Raw genomic sequence first — 25639 nt, 5'->3', positions numbered from 1 at the left:
ACGGCCCCTTTAATAAAATAAAGTTCTCTTTACGTGCAGCGAGCTCGGTGCTGCCTTCGAGGTTGGGCTGATCGCTGAGGTGTTGTGTGAAGTCCTAATCTCACCAGCACCACAATATGTGAAAGTCCCACAGTCAGCTCTTTCTGACAACTCTCCTTTAAACAGCCAGACAAAAGGGGATATTGTATCTTCAAACAGCCGCAATGTGCCCTTCTGCACGGGATCCAAAACCAACAAAGGGTTAGACTTAACCCAGTGTCTGCGGCAAATTCCATAATAAACACAGCTCCACTCCAAATGGTTTACATTGAATTCTCTCTGTGCATTGTTACTTTTCTGGCACATTTCATTTTGGTTTTTGATCCAAAAATATAGTATAAATAAAAAAGATCACACAGCCTGCTTTTCAAGCTAGATTGTCATCCTTATGAAAAGTTGGGAATAAACGGCAAATACTGGCAATCTGAACTAAAAAGAAAATAGATTGGAAACACATCGCAATTCGTTTGGCATCTCTATAGTGAATAGACAGGCTCTGATGTTTCAGGCATATAACCCTGGATCAGAACAGCTGCTGTGCGCTTCCAACAATTTCTGTTACTTTGCCAACACTTTTCAATCGATTTGCCCACCCGCACTGGCATGGTACAAGTTCATTGAACAAGGACACGAGAACACGGCTGAGCCTTAATCTCCGACTTGATAAGGATGTGCACCTCTGTTTTACAGCCACGGTTTCCAAGGTTATTGTTCATGAAGCACTTTTAAAAAAGAAAGAAAAGACTTGCATTTATATAGCACCTTTCACGACCACCGGACGTCTCAAAGCGCTTTACTACCAATGAAGTACTTTTGGAGTGTAGTCACTGTTGTAATGTGGGAATGTTTAGTTTAGACTTAAGGGGATTAGCTCCTTTCCCCCCCAATCCAGATGTAATCAAGTGAGCAGCTTTGGACGATATGAGCCTGATATCTAATAGAAACACAGTCTAAATATATGGGCATACTATTTGCACTGATCAGTAAATGAAGACAAAGAGTGATTATCTCATTGGAAGATCAACTGGAATAGCTTATTTTAATTCTTCAGTAAAGAAGGAAAGACATGCATTTATATAGTGCCATTCAAGACACTGAACGTCCCAAAGCGCTTTACAGCCAATAAAGTATGTTGTTTGGAGTGTAGTCACTGTTGTAATGTAGGAAACGCGGCAGCCAATTTGCACACAGCAAGTTCCCACAAACAGCAATGCCATAACTTGAGAACAATTGATATGTGTTTCTCTCTCTTTTGGAATTGGCAACAATTACCTTCACTTTGAGGAGCAGATCGGAATTAAAATCAAGAATATGGGGCGAAAGTAACGCAAAGTGGAACTTTAAAAAAAAAAATAATGTTACCTCAATTACTTTTCCCTTTTGTTTGGTTCCTGAGTTAAAGAGACAGTTCCATACTGCAGTTTATCGACCATCAATCAACCGTATATGGACATTCTGGTAAATTCAGGAAGCGTGTCAGTGTAAATGCTGATTTCTAGACATGCCTTAAAGCACTGCATGATTTATGGTCGTACACTAGCCCATATCATTATTGAAGGCCTACAACAGCTGTATGAAAGCCATTTCCTGACTAGGTCATCACTGCTGACAGAACTCGTACCATAGGACCCCATAACTCAACCTCAGTGTCTGCAATTGCAGACATTTTAGCTGGAGGTACAACGAGCAACAGGAGGGCAAATGTTCATTTAAAGTGACCCGTTAAACTGAATTCTATTTGTTTATTCAATTTCTACAGCGTGCTTTGGATTTAAAACTATTCTTAGAGATTGAGGTTGGGTTAGAATTTTTCTTGCATGTTCGGGTACCGGGAGGGAGATGAAAAAACGTCCTTCCATCAGTGCCTTGTACAGAGCACAGGGAGGAGGAGTGTATAAATGAGATGGAATCATAGAAGCTTACGGCACAGAAGGAGGCCATTGTGTCCGTGCCGGCCGACAAAGAGCTATCCAGCCTAATCCCACTTTCCAGCTCTTGGTCCGTAGCCCTGTAGGTTAAGGCACTTCAAGTGCACATGCAAGTGTTTTTTAAATATGATGAGGGTTTCTGCCTCTACTACCCTTTCAGGCAATGAGTTCCAGACCCCCACCATTGTCTGGATGAAAATAAATTCTTCTCAACTCCCCTCTAATCCTTCTACCAATTACTTTCAATGTATGCCCCCTGGTTATTGACCTCTTTGCTAAGGGAAATAGGCCCTTCCTATCCACGTGGCTGCCATATCTCTGCTCTGTATCGGTGCCCATGTTGGTCAGTGAGGATGGCCCCTCAGAGCACCATAACCAGTAAGCAGCTAACCTCGCCAATTTGTTCGGATATCTAATATTTCTTTTAAAAGGTACAATCTCCTGGACTAATTTCCATCACCTAGATGGGTCGGAGAAGAATTTCCCAGATTTTTTTTTTCCTAAATTGACCTGGGTTTTTTTCATCTGTTTTTTTGCCTCTCCCAGGAGATCACATGGTTTGGGGTGAGGTGGAGTGTATATGTTGTGATACACAAGGTATCGCAATTGTATGGGACAGACTCGATGGACCAGATGGTCTTTACCTGTCTGTCATTGTTCGTATATTTGTAAATTGCACTGACAAATGGCACAGTACCACAGCAAAGTTGCCTTGGAGCAGGGCGCTCGTTTAGTGGGTCGGCTGGTCTTAGCTGGACAAGCAATGGACAAAGCTGTGCTCGGTGCTCGTACATTGTTCGGTTTTCCACTGGTGAAACTCCAGCAGGACACCTTCACACGACTGTGGTCCCTAAACCTTGGCGTTTGCTAGACTGGGTCTAGAACATAACATAAGAACATAAGAAATAGGAGCAGGAGTAGGCCATACGGCCCCTCGAGCCTGCTCCGCCATTTAATACAATCATGGCTGATCCGCTCATGGGCTCAGGTCCACTTCCCTGCCCGCTTATTCCCTTATCGGTTAAGAAATTGTCTATCCCTGTCTTAAATTTATTCAATGTCCCGACTTCCACAGCTCTCTGAGGCAGTGAATTCCACAGATTTACAACTCTCAGAGAAGAAATTCCTCCTCATTTCAGTTTTAAATGTGCGGCCCCTTATTCTAAGATTATGCCCTCTAGTTCTAGTCTCCCCCATCAGTGGAAACATCGTCTCTGCATCCACCTTGTAAAGCCCCCTCATAATGTTATACGTTTCGATAAGATCACCTCTCATTCTTCTGAATTCCAATGAGTAGAGGCCCAACCTACATTCGGGTTTGTTTAATGGGAGTGTTTCCCTGCAGGGAAAGAATGTACATTGCATCTGCAGTCATTCTTCATCTCTGATATTTTGTTTTATCCTCTCCTGAACTCCGACCTCACACATATTTACCCATTCAAAAGCATCGGAATACAATAAGCCAGCTCCTGGTAAAGCCAGTTAACTTCAGTTCCAGCAGTGAGTGGAGCTCGCTTGGTCGTCCAGCTTTTTACTCTAAAGGAAACTCAACATATTTGAAAAATCACATTAAAAAACATGCCCAGAAGACCTGATTTCCAATGCATACTCATCATCTGTTATGAATTATGCTGTTGAGGTAGATCAGCACGGAAAATGAACTGGCCAGGAACTGAAGAAAAGCTGCCTCTACTGTATCGCTGATACACAGTTCTGTTCACTACTATTTTAAGTGACTGATGATACGATTTATCTTTTCCCATGCAGGTTGTTCATACAATGGAAGCAGAGGTAGGGGTGCATTGCTCCTTGATTGAAAAAGCCGGTTGATATTGGTGAGAGTGCTCACAATATATCTGCCTCGGCTTTAAACCCAGCACACGCTACCTGTTTCGTAGTTTTTCTCAGGAGTCTCCTGTGCCAAGAATCATTCCAGTCAAGAGAGACTCCATGCTGGGAGTGGAGCCTCACTAAATGTACCCTTCCATGTTTGCTGTTTCTAAAAGGTCACGAGAAGTTGTGATCAGAGGAAGTCCCACTGTGTTTGAGATGTGGGCTGCTCAGTTCCCCACACCCCTGTGCAAATGTTGCTTGTTAAGATTAACTTCAGTTGGTGAGTTGGGTTAGCTGATTGGCCTGGTCTAATTTGTGTTCTTTTTTTTTACTCCAATTTTCTCCCTTCCCTGAAGGTGTTGACTTTCTCACTGGGGAAGAGCTCAGTTGTCAGTGCCTGCCTTCCAGTACCTTACCCAAGTCCCATTTATTCACGTGTGAGCCAGTGATTGTCAGAGGACTACCGGACTGCAGGAGGACACCAGAGCAGAGTCTAACGCTGTGTTGTCTAGCGTCCCACACACGCGTACTTCCAATAGTACTTGCTGCGTAGTCATCAGAAACAGGCCGATTTCCCTTCCTTAACCCAAGAGTACTGCGGGGTCAGTGACCCCATCAGGTTGAATATTGACCATATAAGAATAGGTGGTGGTAATATTTGCCCTCTCAGGTGGATGTAAAAGATCCCACGCCAATATTTTGAAGAAGAGCAGGGGAATTCTCCCCAGTGGTCTGGGCCAATATTTATCCCTCAATCAACATCACTAGAAACATATGACCTGGTTATTATCACATTGCTGTTTGTGGGACCTTGCTGTGCCCAAATTGGCTGCCGCGCTTCCTACATTACAGCGGCAACTACACTTCAAAAGTACTTCATTGGTAAAGCGCTTTGGAGACATCGTGAATGGTGCTATATAAATGCAAGTTCTTTCTATACAATGGACATTTAAAAAAAATATTCATACAGAACTTTAAATCATTTCCACAATGAGGTGATTTACCAACTTTATGCTGCAGGCACTGGAACGCCTGTCAGAAATATGGGCATGCTGTGTGTGTGATTTCACTAACCATTAGTTTAAATGGTTAGAGATTTGTGACATTGCAAATCGTGATATGACCCTACGTGGCCCCCCTATCGACTGGGCCGAATGTTGGACTGTTGCCCCTCAAGTCCCAACTTAAACTCTAGCTTATCCATGATCAGCCGTGATCTTATTGAATGGCGGAGCAGGCTCGAGGGGCCAACTGGCTTACTCCTGCTCCTAATTCTTATGTTCTTACTTATGTTCTTAAAAATCTTCCAGTCACAACAACCGTGACAAACTCCCTGCTTACCTCCGTATTGGACCCTCCCAACGATTGGCCCCGGGGGAGTTTCTATTTTGCAAGAACTGAGACTTTTAATTATAGAATGCAGCAAATCAGATAAACATGATCTCACGCCCAACACGGGTTTCTCAGGGTAAAAAAAAAGTCTGCAAAAATAACACAGGGCCCGAAGCAAGAAAGAAGTTGCTGATCAACTGGATCTTTTTCTGAATTTGTACTGCGAAGGACACAAAAAGACCCCCACGATGGTTCGTAGATGAGATCTCCAGATAGGGTAGGTGCCAGGCTCAATCTTCAGTCTGTGGTGAGTTAGTTGCCAACAGGTTGGGCAGCATAAGGATGCTACACATTGTGTTTCTCTCCACAGATGCTGCCTGACCTGCTGAGATTTCCAGCATTTTCTGTTTTTATTATATAAGGATGCTACAATTGGTGTCATTCCCTGGGGTTATGGAGACAATCAGGCAAAGTTTCTGGTCCTGATTTCCTACCTACATCTGTTGGACCCGCACTTGGGTGAGCTTGGGATTGGGCTGGGCTATGAAGCCACAGCAGACAAAAAGCCTGCTAAGGTTCACGCTCTCCAATTTCTCACCTACCATCACCACACGGACTGCAGCAGTTGAAGGCAGCAGCCGCCCACCACTTTGTCCAGGGCAGCCAGGGACGGGGAATGAATGCTGGCCTTGCGAGCGATGTCTATTTCCTCAGAATGAATTAAAAAAAATGTTTTCCCAATGTCAGAAGAAGCTCTGTACAGGAAATTATTGGCAAATCGATGGCCAGTTTGGATGGGCTGAGAGTGTAGTCTGCAGGCAGAATCGGAAAGGCACAATATCAAACATTGCAGCAATTGTGCATGTACAAATGCAAACGTTGGCCACTGTTGGTGAATTCGCTGAACATAAACAAAAAAGACTTGCATTTATATAGCGCCTTTCAGGATCACAGGACATCCCAAATCACTTTACAGCCAATGAAGTACTTTTGGAGTGCAGTCACTGTTGTAATGTGAGAAACGGGGCAGCCAATTTGCGCACAGCAAGTTCCCACAAACAGCAATGGGATAATGACCAGATAATCTGCTTTTTGTTATGTTGATTGAGGGATAAATATTGGCCAGGGCACTGGGGAGAACTCCTCTGCTCTTCTTTTAATAGTGCCACAGGATCTTTTACATCCACTTGAGAGAGCAGATGGAGCCTCAATTTAACATCTCACCCAAAAGCCAGCACCTCCGACAGTGCAGCACTCCCTCGATTCTGCACTGGAGTGTCAACCTGATTTTTCTGCTCAGGTCTACTGGAGTGGGACTTGAACCCACAACCTTCGTACCTCAGAGGTGAGAGTGCTATCGACTGAGCCACAGCTTGACAAGTTTGTCACTGAGCAGTTTCATAGTGTCCTGCAATTCTACTATTTTAAAGTTATTTCTTTTAAACAGTCAAGGCCATAGCTGTCAAAATAGCAGTGTGGCACAATGGAAATTTGTACACAGTTCCATAAAATACACCTGACTGAATGGGAGTAAGTCAGCAATCTGTTTTACTGGCTCCAGCTAATTAAATCCATGAATAAAAAACATGCTGAAAAATGAGAAACAAATTGAACGAGAACTGAGGTCCGTGAGATCTGCTGCTTTGTAAACAAATAAACGTATAAAGCGACACAAGTGTATTTAGAACTCATCAGTCTGAAGGAAGTCTCGACTGTCTCTGACTGCGTTTATATTGCTAGTGTCAGGTTTCTGTAAACAGACTCTTCCACATTGTTCTAATTCCAGAGTGAAGAAGCTGTGATGTAGAACATGAGCACACAGGAAGATAAATAGTTGTAATTGCTGTCTTATATTTACAGATCTCAGTTGGGATTCTATTGAGCAGCAGCGATACTGTCTGCCAAATCTTCCACTGTAATTCACTGGGCTTCAGCTGCCTGGGCCCTAAGCTCTGGAACTCCTTCCGCCTCTCTTTCCTCCTTCAAGACGCTCCTTAAAACCTACCTCTTCTGCCGTTATTTCTTCTTATGTGGCTCGGTGTCAAATGTATTTGTTTTGTCTTAAAACACTCCTGTGAAGTGCCTTGGGACGCTTTACTACATTAAAGACGCTATATAAACAGAGGTTGTTGTTGTATTTCGCTCATAAGAAAGGGGTGAGTTACTTGGGCAAAGACATTAGAAGAACAAATGCCAAATCTCCTGAGTTTTGAATGTTAATAAGAACATAAGAAATAGGAGCAGGAGTAGGCCATTCGGCCCCTCGAGCCTGCACCGCCATTTAATATGATCATGGCTGATCCGATCATGGACTCAGGTCCACTTCTCTGCCCACTCCCCATAACCCCTTAATCCTGTATCGGTTAAGAAGCTGTCTATCTCTGTCTTAAATTTATTCAATTTCCCGGCTTCCACAGCTCTCTGAGGCAGCAAATTCCACAGATTTATAACCCTCAGAGAAGAAATTTCTCCTCATCTCAGTTTTAAGTGGGCGGCCCCTTATTCTAAGACTATGCCCTCTAGTTCTAGTCTCCCCGATCAGTGGAAACATCCTCTCTGCATCCACCTTGTCAAGCCCCCTCATAATCTTATACGTTTCGATAAGATCACCTCTCATTCTTCTGAATTCCAATGATCCTTGATCGCTTCCCTAATTCTATGGGGCGGGCGACAACTTCAAGTCATGGATCAAATTAAGCCTTAGAACTGCTCATTCTCAATCTGTTAACTCTGCTGCAGACTCTGGATGTTGGCCGATGTTTGTGAGACTTCCTCCCATGGTATGGCTCCTTTCTGAGCACTTTTGCAGATGTGCGACTCTCCCGTTCCTCAGTGAACAGTTTTCCAATAATGCGGAGTCCAAGTAAGGCCAGCTGCCAGTATCGTAAAGACATATCACTCTTCTAATTAACTGCCAACCAAACTACTTTCTCCAGTCTTCACACTAATCCTGATTTTGAGGGGGCTTGACAGGGTAGATGCTGAGAGAATATTTCCCCTTGTGGGGGAATCTAGAACTAGGGCGCATAGTGTCAGAATAAGTGGTTGTCCATTTAAAACGGTGATGAGGAGGAATTTCTTCTCTCAGAGGGTCGTGAATCTTTGGAAATCTCTACCCCAGAGAGCTGTGGAGGCTGGGTCATTGAATATATTCAAGGCTGAGATAGACAGATTCTTGAACAATAAGGAAGTCAAGGGTTATGGGGAACAGGCGGGAAAGGGGAGTTGAGGCCAAGACCAGATGAATTTGCTGAATGGCAGTGCAGGCTCACGGGGCCGTATGGCCTACTCCTGCTCCTATTTAAAACTGAGATGAGGAGAAATTTCTTCGTTGAGGGTTGTAAATCTGTGGAATTCGCTGCCTCAGAGAGCTGTGGAAGCTGGGACATTGAATAAATTTAAGACAGAAATGGACAGTTTCTCAAACGATAAGGGAATAAGGGGTTATGGGGAGCAGGCAGGGAAGTGGAGCTGAGTCCATGATCGGATCAGCCATGGATCGTATAAATGGCAGAGCGGGCTCGAGGGGCCGTATGGCCTACTCCTGCTCCTATTTCCTATGTTCTTATTTCTTATGTTCAATCCGAACAAGCAAAAGGATAAAACTTCTGATAACATGGTTATCACCAAAATTAGATTTTTACATAAGAGCACAAGAAATAGGAACAGGAGTAGGCCATTTGGCCCCTCGAGCCTACTCCGCCATTCAATAAGGTCATGGCTGATCTGATCATGGACTCAGCTCCAGTTCCTGCCCGCGCACCATTTTGTTTGATGTGTTTTGATTGTGAATTGGAATTAGACTGAAACAGCTGATCCGAGGCATGCTCCGACATGCCCGCCACGCTGCGTGGCAGACGGTGGTCATGAATTCCTCCAACCAATCCATGATCTGCAACACGCGAGAGGAGACTGTCCCCATTGCCTGCACATGAGATCTTTGCTCCTGAATCATAGTCCTGTTGAAGGCTGGGTCTGCGCAGTCTGGATCCCCGGGCTGGTCAACCTAGGGCAAGGAATTCTCTTAAACCTGGGAAAAGATGGTTGGTCCCTGACCATCTACTCCCAGAGGCTCTTGCTCACTGGTGCTGTGTGTTGCATGCTTCCAAGTGGGTGTTTCTGCACTGGTGCGTGACTAAGTCAGGTGCTGTAATGGAGTTGGTGGACCTGGGGCTGGAAATGCCAGGCTGCCCGACGGCTCCGTTTTTGTCTACGTGCCCAGCACCTGTGCAGGATTAAACAGGCATTCACTTTAGGAAGGTCCCCACTTAATTGTGATTTGGAAGAAGTGACTGAGCCATGACTGGTGACTTTTGCAATATTCCGAATGGCTCTCTGCAAGAGCACCTCAGCTATTCCTCCTCCCCCACCCTTCCCCCGGAGCCTTGCACTTTATTTTCGCCTTCAAGTACTTATCCAATTCCCTTTTGAAAGTCACAATTGAATCTGCCTCTACCACCCTTTCAGGCACCTTTCACCCACTGACACCTGGGAGTCCCTGGCCAAAGACCACCCTAAGTGGAGGAAGAGCATCCGGGAGGATGCTGAGCACCTCGCGTCTCATCGCCGAGAGCATGCAGAAAGCAAGCGCAGGAGCGTGCGGCAAACCAGACTCCCCACCCACCCTTTCCTTCAACCACTGTCTTTCCCGCCTGTGACAGAGACTATAATTCCCATATTGGACTGTTCAGTCACCTGAGAACTCACTTTTGGAGTGGAAGCAAGCCTTCCTCGATTTCGAGGGACTGCCTACGATAATGATGACTCAGGTAGTGGATTCCAGATCCTAACCACTCGCTGCGTAAAAAAGTTCCTCATGTCGCCTTTGGTTCTTCTGCCAATCACCTTAAATCTGTGTCCTCTGGTTCTTGACCCTTCCGCCAATGGGAACAATTTCTCTCTATCTACTCTCTCTAGACCCATCATGATTTTGAACACCTCTATCAAATCTCTTCTCAATCTTCTCTGCTCAAAGGAGAACAACCCCACCTTCTCCAGTCTATCCACGTAACTGAAGTCCCTCATCCCTGGAACCATTCTCGTGAATCTTTTCTTCACCCTCTCTAATTCTTGTGCTCTCATTTCCTCTCTCTCTTTCTCACACAAATGGTTGATCTTCTGGGTCTGTAAGTTGCAGCGGCCTTTAAACAGATGCTGTAGCACAACTGGATCTCTCCCTCTCTCCCACTGCTATTTTCCCAGGAGTTCCACTGGCCTCCTGCAAGAGTAAAATCCCAATATTCCTTAAAGGCTCCTGTTCTTCAGAAGGTCACTCTCAATCGAGTGGCAACTTCAAGTATCAACTTTAATGACCTGAAGTATCAGCTCCACTGTTCCACTGTATGTTTACTAAAGGACGGGGTGTGTATATCTCTGTGTGGATCTTGCTCTGCTACATTGTACTAGTTTTATTGCGTGTCTCTAGTTGGGGTTTGGCCACCACCTGCTTCTTGATTGCACCAGGAAGATTTCCCCTGTGTGCACTGGTGAAAATCCGATAGGCAAGAGAATTTTAATGCATGGAAGATTAAGATCATGATTAATGGACCATAATAGTTTAATGATCTTCAGCTGTAATAATTTACGGCTAATTAAACCACCAGCAGAATCCCATCGTGTTCAGTGAGGCAAAACTCAGGAGCAGCTTCTCAGATGAGGCCAAATACTTAGTTTTTGTCTCATTTCTTGAGGATGCTGACACTTTTACCATACAATTCCATGGGCACTGGCCACCCTTAGGTAGCTTGGCTTTCTTTTTTCTATTATTCGTTCCTGGGACGTGGGCGTCGCTGGCAAGGCTGGGATTTATTGCCCATCCCTAATTGCCCTTGAGAAGGTGGTGGTGAGCCGCCTTCTTGAACTGCTGCAGTCCTTGTGGTGAAGGTACTCCCACAGTGCTGTTAGGGAGGAAGTTCCAGGATTTTGACCCAGCGACGATGAAGGAACGGCAATATATTTCCAAGTCAGGATGATATGTGACTTGGAGGGGAACTTGGAGGTGATGGTGCTTCCATGCACTTGCTGCCCTTGTCCTTCTAGATGGTAGAGGTCTGCGGGTTTGTAAGCCTAAACGGTGAATGTTAGCAGGCTATTTAACGGCAAGGCACCACAGCCAAGTCTGACCTTGTCCCCACCCAACATCATAGAAACATAGAAACATAGAACATAGGTGCAGGAGTAGGCCATTCGGCCCTTCTAGCCTGCACCGCCATTCAATGAGTTCATGGCTGAACATTCAACTTCAGTACCCCATTCCTGCTTTCTCGCCATACCCCTTGATCCCCCTAGTAGTAAGGACCTCATCTAACTCCTTTTTGAATATATTTAGTGAATTGGCCTCAACAACTTTCTGTGGTAGAGAATTCCACAGGTTCACCACTCTCTGGGTGAAGAAGTTCCTCCGCATCTCGGTCCTAAATGGCTTACCCCTTATCCTTAGACTGTGACCTCTGGTTCTGGACTTCCCCAACATTGGGAACATTCTTCCTGCATCTAACCTGTCTAACCCCGTCAGAATTTTAAATGTTTCTATGAGGTCCCCTCTCATTCTTCTGAACTCCAGTGAATACAAGCCCAGTTGATCCAGTCTTTCTTGATAGGTCAGTCCCGCCATCCCGGGAATCAGTCTGGTGAACCTTCGCTGCACTCCCTCAATAGCAAGAATGTCCTTCCTCAGGTTAGGAGACCAAAACTGTACACAATACTCCAGGTGTGGCCTCACCAATGCCCTGTACAACTGTAGCAACACCTCCCTGCCCCTGTACTCAAATCCCCTTGCTATGAAGGCCAACATGCCATTTGCTTTCTTAACCGCCTGCTGCACCTGCATGCCAACCTTCAATGACTGATGTACCATGACACCCAGGTCTCTTTGCACCTCCCCTTTTCCTAATCTGTCACCATTCAGATAATAGTCTGTCTCTCTGTTTTTACCACCAAAGTGGATAACCTCACATTTATCCACATTATACTTCATCTGCCATGCATTTGCCCACTCACCTAACCTATCCAAGTCGCTCTGCAGCCTCACAGCATCCTCCTCGCAGCTCACACTGCCACCCAACTTAGTGTCATCCGCAAATTTGGAGATACTACATTTAATCCCCTCATCTAAATCATTAATGTACAGTGTAAACAGCTGGGGCCCCAGCACAGAACCTTGCGGTACCCCACTAGTCACTGCCTGCCATTCTGAAAAGTACCCATTTACTCCTACTCTTTGCTTCCTGTCTGACAACCAGTTCTCAATCCATGTCAGTACACTACCCCCAATCCCATGTGCTCTAACTTTGCACATCAATCTCTTGTGTGGGACCTTGTCGAACGCCTTCTGAAAGTCCAAATATACCACATCAACTAGTTCTCCCTTATCCACTCTACTGGAAACATCCTCAAAAAATTCCAGAAGATTTGTCAAGCATGATTTCCCTTTCACAAATCCATGCTGACTTGGACCTATCATGTCACCTCTTTCCAAATGCACTGCTATGACATCCTTAATAATTGATTCCATCATTTTACCCACTACCGATGTCAGGCTGACCGGTCTATAATTCCCTGTTTTCTCTCTCCCTCCTTTTTTAAAAAGTGGGGTTACATTGGCTACCCTCCACTCCATAGGAACTGATCCAGAGTCAATGGAATGTTGGAAAATGACTGTCAACGCATCCACTATTTCCAAGGCCACCTCCTTAAGTATACATGATACAAGCATGTTTTCCAGTGGGGTTACTAGACAGTGGAGGGAGAACTCTGGCTGGTTTTTCTCTTCCTGGCCCAGGAGCTCTGAGACCAATTGCGATGTTCTTCCTCTCGCTCCCCCGCTCCCCTCCACCCAGCCCCCCTGCCCCACCCCACTCCTCCCCAACTAAGATCAGTTACTACAGCAAGAGCAGATATTGTATCTTGGACCTTCCTGCTCCCTGTGATCCTGTCCTACATTGAACATAAGAACAAAAGAAATAAGAGCAGGAGTAGGCCATTTGGCCCCTCGAGCCTGCTCCACCACTTAATAAGACAATGGCTGATCTGATCCGATCTTGAGCCGTGCATTTATTAACTAAACCATTGGAGGAGCTACCAAATAATCTTAGTCAACACACTGAGTCGTATTTTTGCACCAAAAGGAAAACAGTTAAAGTTCAACAGGGCCAGGGCTGCCTTGTACCAAAATAATGCACCATGATGCTGTCTGATGGTGCAGTTGACAGCACACTTACTTTTCACACAGAATAATTTCTCGGTTTTAGCTGGGTTTTCTCTGGGAGCTGCCCTGAGCAGGAGAAGGTAGCTATCCGGCAGCAAGAGATAATGAACGGAGAATCAATCTAGGGCCACTTTCATACAAGAACTGTGGATTTGGAATCATTCAGATAGTAACGTTGCCAAAGAATATGGAGACTATTTCCAGCTCCATTTGTTGTTCCATTGAGCATCCTTTGGAAATGGAGTTGTAATTGGGTCTTAGAAAATGGATGGCCAATGGAGCCGTTTGCAGTGGTCACCAATCATGTGACTACCTGTGGATATGTGGGATATCCGATAGAATCTAAAATTCCTAAGAGTGGAAAACAGTTAAAAAAAAGAGGTCAATGGACAGGTGCACTATTGTTTTGTACTTGCCAACTAGATCAATATGCCGCCGCCATTTGCTGTGTTCTGCTTGACTACAATGTCTGTGTTGAATTACTACAAAAGAAAATCAAATTTCACTAAACACTTGATTTTTCTTGACTGTCAACTCTGGGCAAAATCATCGAGCTTGAAAAATGGACAGATCTAAGATTGTATCATTGGTGGAATTAATGGAGATAGACTGGAGAGGCAGGGGTTGTTCTCCTTCGAGCAGAGATTTGACAGAGGTGTTCAAAATCACAAGGGGTCTGAATAGAGTAGATCGAGAGAAGCTGTTCCCATTGGCGGAAGGGTCGAGAACCAGAGGACACAGATTGAAGGGGATTAGCAGAAGACCCAAAGGTGACATGAGGGAAAATGTTTTTATGCAGTGAGTGGTTAAGATCTGGAATGCACGGCCTAATGGGGTGTTGGAGGCAGACTCAATCATGGCTTTTAAAGGGGAGTTGGACAAGTACCTGAAGGAAAACAATTTTTAGGGCTATGGGGAAAGGGCGGGTCTTTGGGACTAGCTGAAGTACTCTTACAAAGAGCTGGTACGGGCTGAACAGTCTGAATGGCCTCCTCCTGTGCTGTAACTATTGTATGATTTTATGACTAACAGCGAGTGATAGTTCTTGAATCACCGCCAAGATGGCTTTCCCTTCTGTGACTGCTGGTGTGCAGTCTCCCCCAGTCAATGGCACTCCACGCTCTGGGACCAGAGACTTACTAGTCAAGGGACAATGACTCAGGCTTCCTGCTGATTAACGCACCGAGCCAGTTCACTTTGCCAGCGTGCTGGCGTTGTGACACAAAATAGCAACACGAGTCGAACAGGCTGACGAATGGGCCGGCTCAATGTCAATTTCAATTTCCCAGCTCACTGCACCCAATTCCCCCCATCCCATGCATTTAAACCTGCAATTCCAGGAATGCAAAAATAATCTTGTGTTGATTTGCCTCCGTACTTCTGTAGATTTGTTGGAAGCTAATTTGGAAAATGAAACCCTGGTCATCTGTACATATAAATCTGGGAGGTCAGTTTGACATTGCACTCCTGCAGTGCAAAATAATCAACAGACACAGTCAAAGGCCACAGAAATGTTCCAGTGTCCTTGGATAGTCACCACACTTCTTTTACGGTCTCCCTCTCTCCCTTTGTCTCATTCGTATAATTACTGTCTTGAACATTCGGCACCTAATCATTTTATTTTTTAAGTCGACCCTGGGATGTGGGCATCGCTGGCAAAGCCAGCATTTATTGCCCATTCCTAACTTCCCTTGAGAAGGTGGTGGTGAGCCGCCTTCTTGAACCGCTGCAGTCCGTGTGGTAAAGGTACTCCCACAGTGCTGTTAGTTAGGGAGGGAGTTCCAGGATTTTGACCCAGCGACGATGAAGGAACAGCGATATAATTCCAAGTCAGGATGGTGTGTGACTTGGAGGGGGAATGTGGAGGTGATGGTGCCCCCATGCTGCCCTTGTCCTTCTAGGTGGTAGAGATATGAGGTACATCAATCATTACTGCTTGATGTACCTCATATTTTGTTCACTTTTCAATTGTACAGCAGAGAAGGAGGCCATTCGGCCCATCGAGTCTGTGCTGGCTCTTTCGAAGACCAATCCAGTTAGTCCCACGCCCCTGCTCTTTCCCCATATCTTTGAGGTTTTCTCCTTCCAGTATTTATCCAATTTCCTGTTGAAGGCTGCGATTCAATCTGTATCCAGTACCCTAGCAGGCAGTGATTCCAAATCCTAATCATTTGTTGCGTAAAACAGTTTTTCTTCATGTTGCCTCTGGATCGTTTGCCAATCACCTTGAATCTGTGCCCTCAGGTTATCGACCCTTCAGCCACTGGAAACAGCTGCTCTTTATTTACTCTGTCCAAACCCTTCACATTGGCTTCTCAACTAAACAATAATTGTAGTCTTGCTGCCAAAGTGTTAAACATGCCAGTGTGGAAAGGCATTGTGTGCTCGTTGATTGCATCAAAATCGGTCAACCTGCCAACCAACCAGTGAACTGAAATTGACAGGCCAAAATGGCACAAGGTTATTTCAAGAAGTGTAAAATGTTTATGATCCAAGGTAATATGAAGGTGAAGAAAACGTCCCTGTTATTTTGCAGTTCATCACCAGGAAAGATATTGGGGCTGAAATTGCCTCTTTCCTTAAGGCGTCTGAACACCGGAAATCGGCAGTCATGCTGCGGAGCGTAATGACCGTCGGCTTTTCGTGTAATGGCTGCTATTATCAAAATTCTGCTCCCGTGTTATCCCGGCGGTGAACCGCTCCCCCCCGCCCCCCTACAGCTCCGCTGCTGCCGATCCGTGCCAAGTGTGTCATCGCAGTCCGCACCGCCGATCTAACCCCACCTCCCGACGGCGAAATTCTGCCGTGAAAATCTTCGGCCCGCCCGGTGGTGCCAAAACAAGCTTTTTCCGGTGGTCCAGTGAGGCTGTGGCCTTCTGCAGCGGCAGTGCGGCTTCCCTTAAAGAGGAGGATGCACTGCCGCTACCGCCATGTTTTTTTTTTCGTCGACTGATTACCACAATTATGCCCCCAGGTTCGGCCGGGCCGCCAACCCGCTGGCCTGGCATCCCATCCCGCTGGCCTGGCCGAAACCCTCCCTGGTGGCCCAGTGGACCGGAGTTTAAAGATCGTGCAGGCTCTCCCCTTTAAGTGAAGGAGAGAGCCGTGGTGACAAAGGCGGCGTGATGACGTCATTGTGATGGCCACTCCGCAACCCCCGAACTTCCGCCCTTCTAGTGTTGCCAACGCCGCATAACCGGACATCGGAACATCAAGGACATCCTCAAAGCCTCCTTGATAAAGTGCAACATCACCACAGACAACTGGGAGTCCCTGGCCTAAGATCACCCTAAGTGGAGGAAGAGCATCTGGGAGGGTGCTGAGCACCTCGAGCCCCGTCGCCTAGAAAACAAGCGCAGGCAGTGGTAGGAGCGTGCGGCAAACTAGTCCCACCCACCCTTTCCTCCAACGACTGTCCGTTCCACCTGCGACAGAGACTGTAATTCCCATATTGGACTATTCAGCCACTTGAGAACTCACTTTTGGAATGGAAGCAAGTCTTCCTCGATTTCGAGGGACTGCCTATGATGATGATGATGATGATGATGCCGACTGTCCCCATTAAGAGTGACTTCTGGATACGAGTGAAGAAAGACAGAGTGGAATTTCGCTCAAGAGGCCACTTCAACCACCACGGTGGTAAAAAACCATCGGCAGAGGGCAATTTCGGGGATTTAGTGAAGATGTTAAACTGTCTCCTATTTCAGCCAACAGTTGATTCATGTGTTTCAGCTTCAGAGTGTGATCACTACTATTGACCAACTGCAGTCTCATACTGAAAAACAAGCCTGTAACTACAAACCAAGACTACTGTAACTCAGGATAGCACAGGCTGGATCTCAGTGCAACACAGTGGATACCGTTGGTTCCTCTTGTCCAACAATACTTGCTCTTAGCTGAAATTACTCATCAGGATTTCACTACTTGCCACTGCTAATGGAACCCAGAATTGGTACCCGAGATGAAACTGCTATTGAACTTCGAACAACGAGACTCATGTAACACAAAATAGCCAATGTGAACAACCACAGCACTCCACTGACAGATTGCAGAGAACCTTCACTGACTGTCCCCCAAATTACATTCAAGTCCCACTCCAGGCACTTGAGCACATAAATCTAGGCACTGTCGGAGGTGCCAACTTTCGGATGAGACGTTAAATCGATGCCTCGTCTGCTCTCTCAGATGGATGTAAAAGATCCCATGGCACTATTTTGAAGAAGAGCAGGGGTATTATCCCCAGTGTCCTGGAGCCAATATTCATCCCTCAATCAACATAACAAAAACAGTTTAGCTGGTCATTATCACATTGCTGTTTGTGGGAGCTTGCTGTGTGCAAATTGGCTGCTGCAATTCCCACGTTACAACAGTGACTACACTCCTAAAGTACTTCATTGGCTGTAAACGCTTTGAGACGTCCAGTGGTCGTGCAAGGTGCTATATAAATGTAAGTCTTTCTTTCTTATTATTATCTGTGGAATTCCCTGCCTCAGAGAGCTGTGGAAGCTGGGACATTGAATAAATTTAAGACAGAAATGGACAGTTTCTTAAAAGATAGAGAGATAAGGGGTTATGGGGAGCGGGCAGGGAAGTGGAGCTGAGTCCACGATCAGATCAGCCATGATCTTTTTGAATGGCGGAGCAAGCTCGAGGGGCCGTATGGCCTACTTCTGCTCCTAGTTCTTATGTTCTTATGTTCTCACTTTAAAATGTTAGATTCTCATAAAATATACGTATTTTATCTGCAGGTACCTTGAAGGGATCTTCTCCTTGGCCAAAATGATGTGTGCCACTTACCTGCTCCCATGGTGGTGGTAGCACCTCCTTCCTGGTGCCAAAGCATTAGTTTCCTTGCAGGTGGTGAAATGACCATTACCTTGCTTGTTTTTCATGTTCACTTTAATGAGCATTGCAAATAACATTCTTCCCTTCACCTTGAATTGATGCTTTCTTGGAATTTACAGGGGAGGCTCATGGAAGTGAGAAGATTAAGCTCATGCGCATCTACTGCTGTGACAATGTGCAATGTATTTGCTTCATGGGTGCTTTGCTTAAGAATCAATAGCAACACATTGCTATAAAGAACTAGTTGCTTTATTAGCGAAAGGTTTAACATTCACACTACACAAGGCTCACAACTGCATACCTCATCGTGGATAACCTAGACTCAACTGACTGGGGATTTGTTGAGTCTTGTGAACATCACATGACTGGCTAAACCACTCACAATGCAAACAGCTCCACAAACCTATGAGCATGTTCACAGGTGCATATATTACAGAATGGTTGTGGGGAAGTTCGTGCCCCTGTATGTGCCACCTTCCTGGCTAACAGAGGACACTTGGAGGTATTTTTGGGTGCAACATAGGGTAATGAAAGATGCGATAAGCCCGACACAAAACAAACCTCTTGAGTTACTTTGTTTAAACCTGGGTGCAGGGCCAAGGCTCCTAATGCAGGCCAAATCTAAGGCTGAAAAGAGTAGAAAAGAAAATGGGATAAACCAGGAATTGATGGATTCCAACTGAGAAACCTTCACATAGAGTGGATTATAGTGAGAGGGGCTCTGAAAGAAAGAAAGACTTGCATTTATATAGCACCTTTCATGACCACCGGGTGTCTCAGCCAATGAACGACTTTTGAAGTGTAGTCACCGTTGTAATGTAGGAAATGCGGCAGCCAACTTGCGCACAGCAAGCTCCCACAATCAGTAATGTGATAACGACCAGGTAATCTGTTTTTGCTATGTTGATTGAGGGATACATATTGGCCAGGACAGTGGGGATAGTGCCATGGGATCTTTACATCCACTTGAGAGTGTAGACGGGACCTCGGTTTAACGTCTAATCTGTAAGACGGCACCTCTGACAGTGCAGCACTCTCTCAGCACTGTACTGGAGTGTCAGCCTTGATTTTTTTTTTTGTGCTCAAATCTCTGGAGTGGAATCTGAACCCACAACCTTCTGACTCAGAGGCAAGAGTGCTACTCACTGAGCCACAGCTGATGGGGAACTAAAGCGTTCCACAGATTTTTGATCTTGGGAAAGAATTAGACAGTGCACCGAATCTTGACTGCAACAGCATGAGAATGTAAGGAGGAGGCCGGGTGCATCTGCAACTTCAGACAGGAGCACTGCCGTTCAGCGAGGCAAATATAGATTTCTTGATATTTCAAGGCTGGAGCTTGTCTCGTATAGGCACTAAAGCCAACAGTGATATCCGTAGCGCACTTTAATATATGTGTGGATTCATTTTCTGATGGTTTGGGAATACAGCCTTGAACTGACTCAAAAAGGAGACTCATTAAAGGGTCTATACTGCCCCAAGGGGAGAGTGGGGAGACAGTGTTATTATGGTAAGGGTTTCAAGATGGCCTAAGGTGCTCAAATAAGGGCTGGGGGTTGGATTAGTAGAATCAGAGCAGCCAGAATGCAAATCCATCCCAATCTTTGGGATAGTAATAATCCCCTTGCAGAGTTATGGGCCCATCTAGATGCAAAATCCTTTTATATGTCGGTTTATGAAATGAAGCAAAAAGGAACATATCATACTAGAGCCGATTTGATTTTCAATGCCCTCATATTGTTACTTAAAGTATATTCCTGCAATAAAAAAAAACCACATGGGTCTTGGCTCTGATTCAGCCCGACTCAAAGTAATAAAAATACAGACCACATGAAAGCAGCCAGGGAGGTGACAGGAAGCATAATATTACCTTTGGCTTTCATTTTGGAAATGTGTGACTAATTTTATCCATTACTTTCTAAATCTCCTTCGGAACTCCTAGCCAACAATTACACACTGTGAAACATTCACAAAAGCGATAGTTCATGTGTGTCAGGTGATGGACAAACCGGCAGCGGAATAAATTTCCATTCGGGCATGTAGGTCCCACGCTGGCCAATCCGACACATGCAGGCGATATAACACAGGATACTGCTTCGCAGGGTGACACATCCGTTCTCTGGCCCCTCACAGGAATCAAAATATTTTCAGCTGAATATGGTCAAGTTTATGGGGAATCCAAAATACAATATAAGTAAATAGATCTATTACTAAGAGAGTTGGGAGGGGGGGTGGGGTGGAAATAGTGCTGATAAAACCCTGACCAGTGGGTAGCGTCTTGCCTCTGAGGGACTTGAGCACAAAATCTCAATGCTGACACTCCAATGCAGTGCTGAGGGAGTGCTGCACTGTCGGAAGTGCCGTCTTTCAAATGAGACTTTACACTGAGGCCCTGTCTGCGCTCTCAGGTGCATGTAAAAGATCCCATGGCATTATTTGGAAGAACAGCAGGGGAGTAATCCATGGTGTCCTGGCCAATATTTATCCTTCAATCAACATCACTAAAACAGATTATCTGGTCATTATCACATTGCTGTTTGTGGGAGCTTGCTGTGCGCAAAATTGGCTGCTGCATTTCCTACATTACAACAGTGACTACACTTCAAAAAAAAAAGGACTCCTTTGGCGGTGAAGCACTTTGGGACGTCCTGATGCTGTGAAAGGCGCTATATAAATGCAAGTCTTTCTTTCATTTGGTATAGATTCTTGAGCAGATTAAGTCACTCTGCTGTCTCTTGTCTTTTAAGTAGCTCTATTCCTAAGTAATAAACTGGAATATTCATTGTGCACATAGCGGTATGATGAACAGTGCACAACAGAATGTTAATGCGGTTGCATGCAACTTAGAAAGAAAATTACTTTATTACGGAAAAAAACTCCCCTGATGGCTCAGCTGGTAAAGGCAATGAGTCATACAATGCAAAAGGTCCCAGGTTCAACTCTTCATCTGTGCTGCGTTAGCTGATCTCAGGGGGTGCTGCGATTGGCCTCAGTTCGTCTTGAATTATGGAGGGGAATAAATACTGGGATTCCTGTTTCCGATCGTTATCCAGTGAGCAGTCCCCTCTCCCCCCTACAGTTTGTCGAGAGCGGATGTCAGGTAACCGTCAAACAGTCTGCCAAGTCTTGCCATCAACACTTACGTATGATGAACTGGTGCTTGAGGTGAAGTACTGGAGGGAGATTGGTGCCCCAGAGGCATGTCCCCAGCAGGAGGCCAACACCTCCAGGGGAGGAGGAGAGACAACTGACAGAAAGAGAGAGAAATAAAAATAAACACTAAAGCGAATCCAATCGGAAATTTCTGTTGCTCTGCGGAAATCACACAGAAAGCGCCAACAGCAAAGGGTGGTTGCAGAATTTCTTTGTTAGCCAAAGCACTGTCAAGAGTGAGTGGAGTCGCGGTACATCAGCAAATATAATAGTACCTGTACCAAGACAGCAAGGAGCCCACTGCAAGAAATACATATGAAACCTTTGACCAGCACGCTGTTTGAGAAAGGTGCACCTGCTTATATCGTGATACCAGCAGCCTGCACTCACAAGCGGTGTTAAAGATAATGTGCTAACTGAAGGAATGAAAGCAGAGGGAATTAACCTGAATCTCGGTGTACAAATGAGCTTTTCAAAGGTTGTTCCCATTTTGAATTTTGCATTCCTTAAGGACAGCATTGCTAGTGGTGAGGAATCTTTGTCCACACTTTGCAACCCATCAAACACTCCCAGATCAGTACCAATGCATGTTAGGTGTAAACTAGAGCTCTTATTATCCTGTACCATTCAGTGCTCCCAGGTTAAGTATAACACAGGTTAGGTTGTACAGTAAAATTCCCTCCTCACTACCCCAATAAAACCCTCCCCACTTCAGAGACATCACAGATAGAGATGCAAAAGTTCCATCCACTTTTGCCCCATTTTTTAGCCTGTAAAAATATTATAATCTGTAACAAAACGTATTGGAATATTACTCATTGTGGTGTAGCATTACAATCAGAAAGGCTCACTACAACACTGGAGACACACTAAACATTCCAGACCTGAACTGTGTAATAATATGGATAGATGGTTGTGTAGATGGATTGAAACACCTTGAAACCTGTGTCAAAGAAAACGTGTTCATTTGTTTCAGCCCCAGCCCACAGTTAAGGGGAAAGAATTTCAACTCTGACCTGCGTTATGCTGCACAATTATATTGGAATTTTTAAAAGGTGACAATACATTTGAATTATTCTAGTGCTAGCTCAGTATATTTCTAGCCTTTTGAGGTTGTACTCTCATCAACTTGCAACCCTGAAGATTGACATTATTAAAGAACTCAATGTCTTGCTTGTGGAGGCTCAATCGTTGAGTATATTCAAGACTGAGATCGATAGATTTTTGGACTCTAGGGAAAGCAAGGGATATGGGGACATTGCAGGAAAGTGGAGTTGAGGTAGAAGATCAGCCATGATCATATTGTATGACGGAGTAGGCTCGAGGGGTCGAATGGCCTACTCCTACTCCTGAATTCTTATACTGTCATTATGATGTACAAAACTTGTGGAGTAACAGTAGAGAAGTATGTCACCATCTGTAATGCTCACAGGATCGATATCCTGGAATATGTCTTGATATAATCGAATGTTATTAACACCCAGTTTTTGTTGCTCACACAATTACACTTGCTCCTCTTTTTCCCAGTTTGTTTATATTCATTGTTTTATATTTCCTCCCGGTGCTATCCTTAGCCCTCCGTGGGCTGCGGCACATACTGGCTGAAAGCGGGGCGGAGGTGGGGGAGGGTGGTGCAGGCGATTTATTTGGAGATATTTGCCAACCCTACTCCGTACAGCGGTTCACATTCGAATGGAGGGGGGCTGGGGTAACAACATCTAATTGCCCCCTTCGTCCCCAGGGGAAAATGCCTGGACTCCACTACTGTGTGCTCTAGCATGGCTTTCAAAAGGGAGTTGGGCAAGCACCTGAAAGAAAGAAATTTGCAAGGCTATGGGGAAAGGGCAGGGCAGTGGGACTAGCTGAGGTGCTCTTGCAGAGAGCTGGCACGGGCTCAAGGGGCCCAAGGGGCCGAAGGGCCATCTTCCGTGCTGTAACCATTCTATGATTCCATGATTGCCAGGGGTGGCAAGACTTAGATCAAGACCGGCCTACGTGGGGAGCAGCGTTTGCTCAACCATCGTATGGCACCGCAGCGATAACCAATATCCTGCTCTCTGCTCAGATGCAACTTTTTCTTTTGTCAATTCTTAACTGAACGGAACACACTTTCACTGGTAGTCCTTTCACCAAAAGCTGACAGTGAATCCAGGAGCGCAATCTGTTTCTGGTAATTGTTACCACGGAACAGTTACAGAAATATCCACAACTGGAACGGTTTAACTAAAGCGCCAGATCAAAGGAGCGAAATTGTGGTGATTATAAACCAGGGATTCGGATCCAATCGCACAATCCCAGGAACCCTGTTAGTTAATTTGAACAAGATTTTTAAAACGCTAAGAGCTGTAAGAGAAAATGATAAACCCCCCCATTAAAGTTATTTTAAAACCGAGCTGCAATGGAAGTGGAAAAAAATGTTTTAAACAATAATAAGAGTGCCAGACTCACCCTGAAACGCTGTGCAGAATTGCTTCAAGTTCTGTGACAGGCGAAGTGTCTCAGTATTTTCTCTTGTCTCTTGTTCTCTCTCTCTTTGTCTCGATTTAATTTTCCCCAACAAGCTTTTTGTTTTTTAAGCCGGGCTGCATTTTCTCTTCGGTGACTTGTACTTGAAGGGTGAGCAGCGTGGTGTCCGGCCAGGGGCTAGGGATCAGGCCAACAGATTGCAAGCTGTCTGCACAGGAAGGAGCGATATACATCCCAGCTCTGCTGCCTCTTCAGCGCAGCCGTCCAATACCAGCAGAGAATATCAGCTGGGAGGAACGAGCCCTTATCGAAAGGGGAGAGGCTGTTAACTCCTTCAAGGCCACGCTATTATTTTCTATCTAACAGGTTATTTGGGCTGGGCGATAATGTTATAGCATTAGGGCCAGGGCCAGAAGCACGCTGGTCCAATTTTAGAGGGGCATAAAAATAAAATCCAAATTTTAAATATAGGCTGATCCAGATCGGCATGAGTTTAATTAGCAAACTGGTTCAAAAGGAATCAGACAGCGTAGCGAGATGGGACGTGGGTTGTTACCAGTAATCCCTAATGTGGGAATTTTCCATTCTGGGCAGGCAAGGAGTTGGAGGCGAGACACTGAAAGTGGGATTCACCCAACCTGTTCTCTCGCACCTCTTATGCTGCAGTTATAACAAGAAAGAAGCAAGTGTATACATTTATATAGCTCCGTTCACACCTTCAGCGTGTCCAAAAGCACCTTACCTCCAATTACGTACTTTCAAAGTGTAGTCACTGTTGTGACATAGGAAACGTGACAGCCAATTTGCGCACAGCAAGCTCCCGCAAACAGCAATGTCATCTGTTTTTAGTGATGTTGATCGAGGGCGAAATATATGGCAGGATAACGTCCCTTCTTCGAAAGAGTGCCGCGGGACGTGAAACGGAAGCCCCTGAGAAAGCAGACGGGGCCTTGGTTTAAGGTCTCATCCGAAAGACAGCACCTCCGACAGTGCAGCACTCCCTCAGCACTGCACTGGAGAGTCAGCCTAGATTTTTGTGCTCAAGTCTCTGGAGCGGAACTTGAACCCACAAACTTCTGACTCAGAGGCGAGGGTGCTATCCACTGAGCCATGCGCACAACGACCGGATTGGCTGGGATAACATCGTCACAGGGTGTGACGTCCCTCTAGCTGCCAGAGGAAAATTTCTTTTGGCGCCAAACAAGAAACATAGGCAGGCAACACAAGCCGCCATCTTTGTTGCTGGCGGGGGTGGGGTTGGGGGTGGGGGGAGGGATGGGAGGGTATGGGCGGGGGGGGCGAAGGTGGTTCTCCCACAGAACCTTTCCATAAAAGTCATTTCTCTGTTGCTGTTGTGGCTTGGAACACCACTCCTTGAGGTAAATGGGACAAATTCAGAGGAAAGGGAGCCAAACGAGACTGTGGAATCCCTTCACGTAGAAGCGGCCCCCCTCCCCAATATAAATGTGGCATCACTGACTGGCTGCACAGCGGGATTGGCTGGCAGCCCATGATTGCGGCATGGTGGGAGGAGCAAGCTAACAAAGTGCCAATGATTCCCTGCCCACCACCCCACCACCCCCCCCGCCAATCAGATAACAACGGAAGCTCCCAGGTCGCCATGCTGTGGATAAGGGGGAGGGGCAGTGGTTACTTTCTACAGCGTTTAGGATTTTTTTGCTTGTTGGTTCAAGGTGGACATCTGCATGTCACCTCTTTATTTATTTATAGTTAAGAAATCTTGAGGAGGGGTAACACCTGGAATGTGTATCGTAAACACATTATGGACCTGGTGTTATTTGGTTTCCCAGTGCTAGCCTGAAAGAAAGGACAAGCA

At 45.6% G+C, this 25639-nt stretch overlaps 1 protein-coding gene across 1 annotated transcript in view; it reads right to left on the bottom strand.

Moving 5' to 3' along the window:
- The window catches only part of LOC139228277 (prickle-like protein 1), a 129483-nt gene extending 105619 nt beyond the window's left edge, over nucleotides 1–23864 (bottom strand). The window contains exon 1 of the mRNA XM_070859460.1: nucleotides 23785–23864. The gene's annotated coding sequence lies outside the window, so the exon portion shown is untranslated. The remainder of the gene's footprint in view (nucleotides 1–23784) is intronic.
- Nucleotides 23865–25639: the final 1775 nt, after the last annotated feature.

The sequence above is a fragment of the Pristiophorus japonicus genome, chromosome 17, assembly GCF_044704955.1.
Source record: "Pristiophorus japonicus isolate sPriJap1 chromosome 17, sPriJap1.hap1, whole genome shotgun sequence".
NCBI classification, from domain to species: domain Eukaryota; kingdom Metazoa; phylum Chordata; class Chondrichthyes; family Pristiophoridae; genus Pristiophorus; species Pristiophorus japonicus.
Note: the sequence above shows the minus strand (reverse complement) of the source record. Positions and strands in the feature narration are given on the sequence as shown.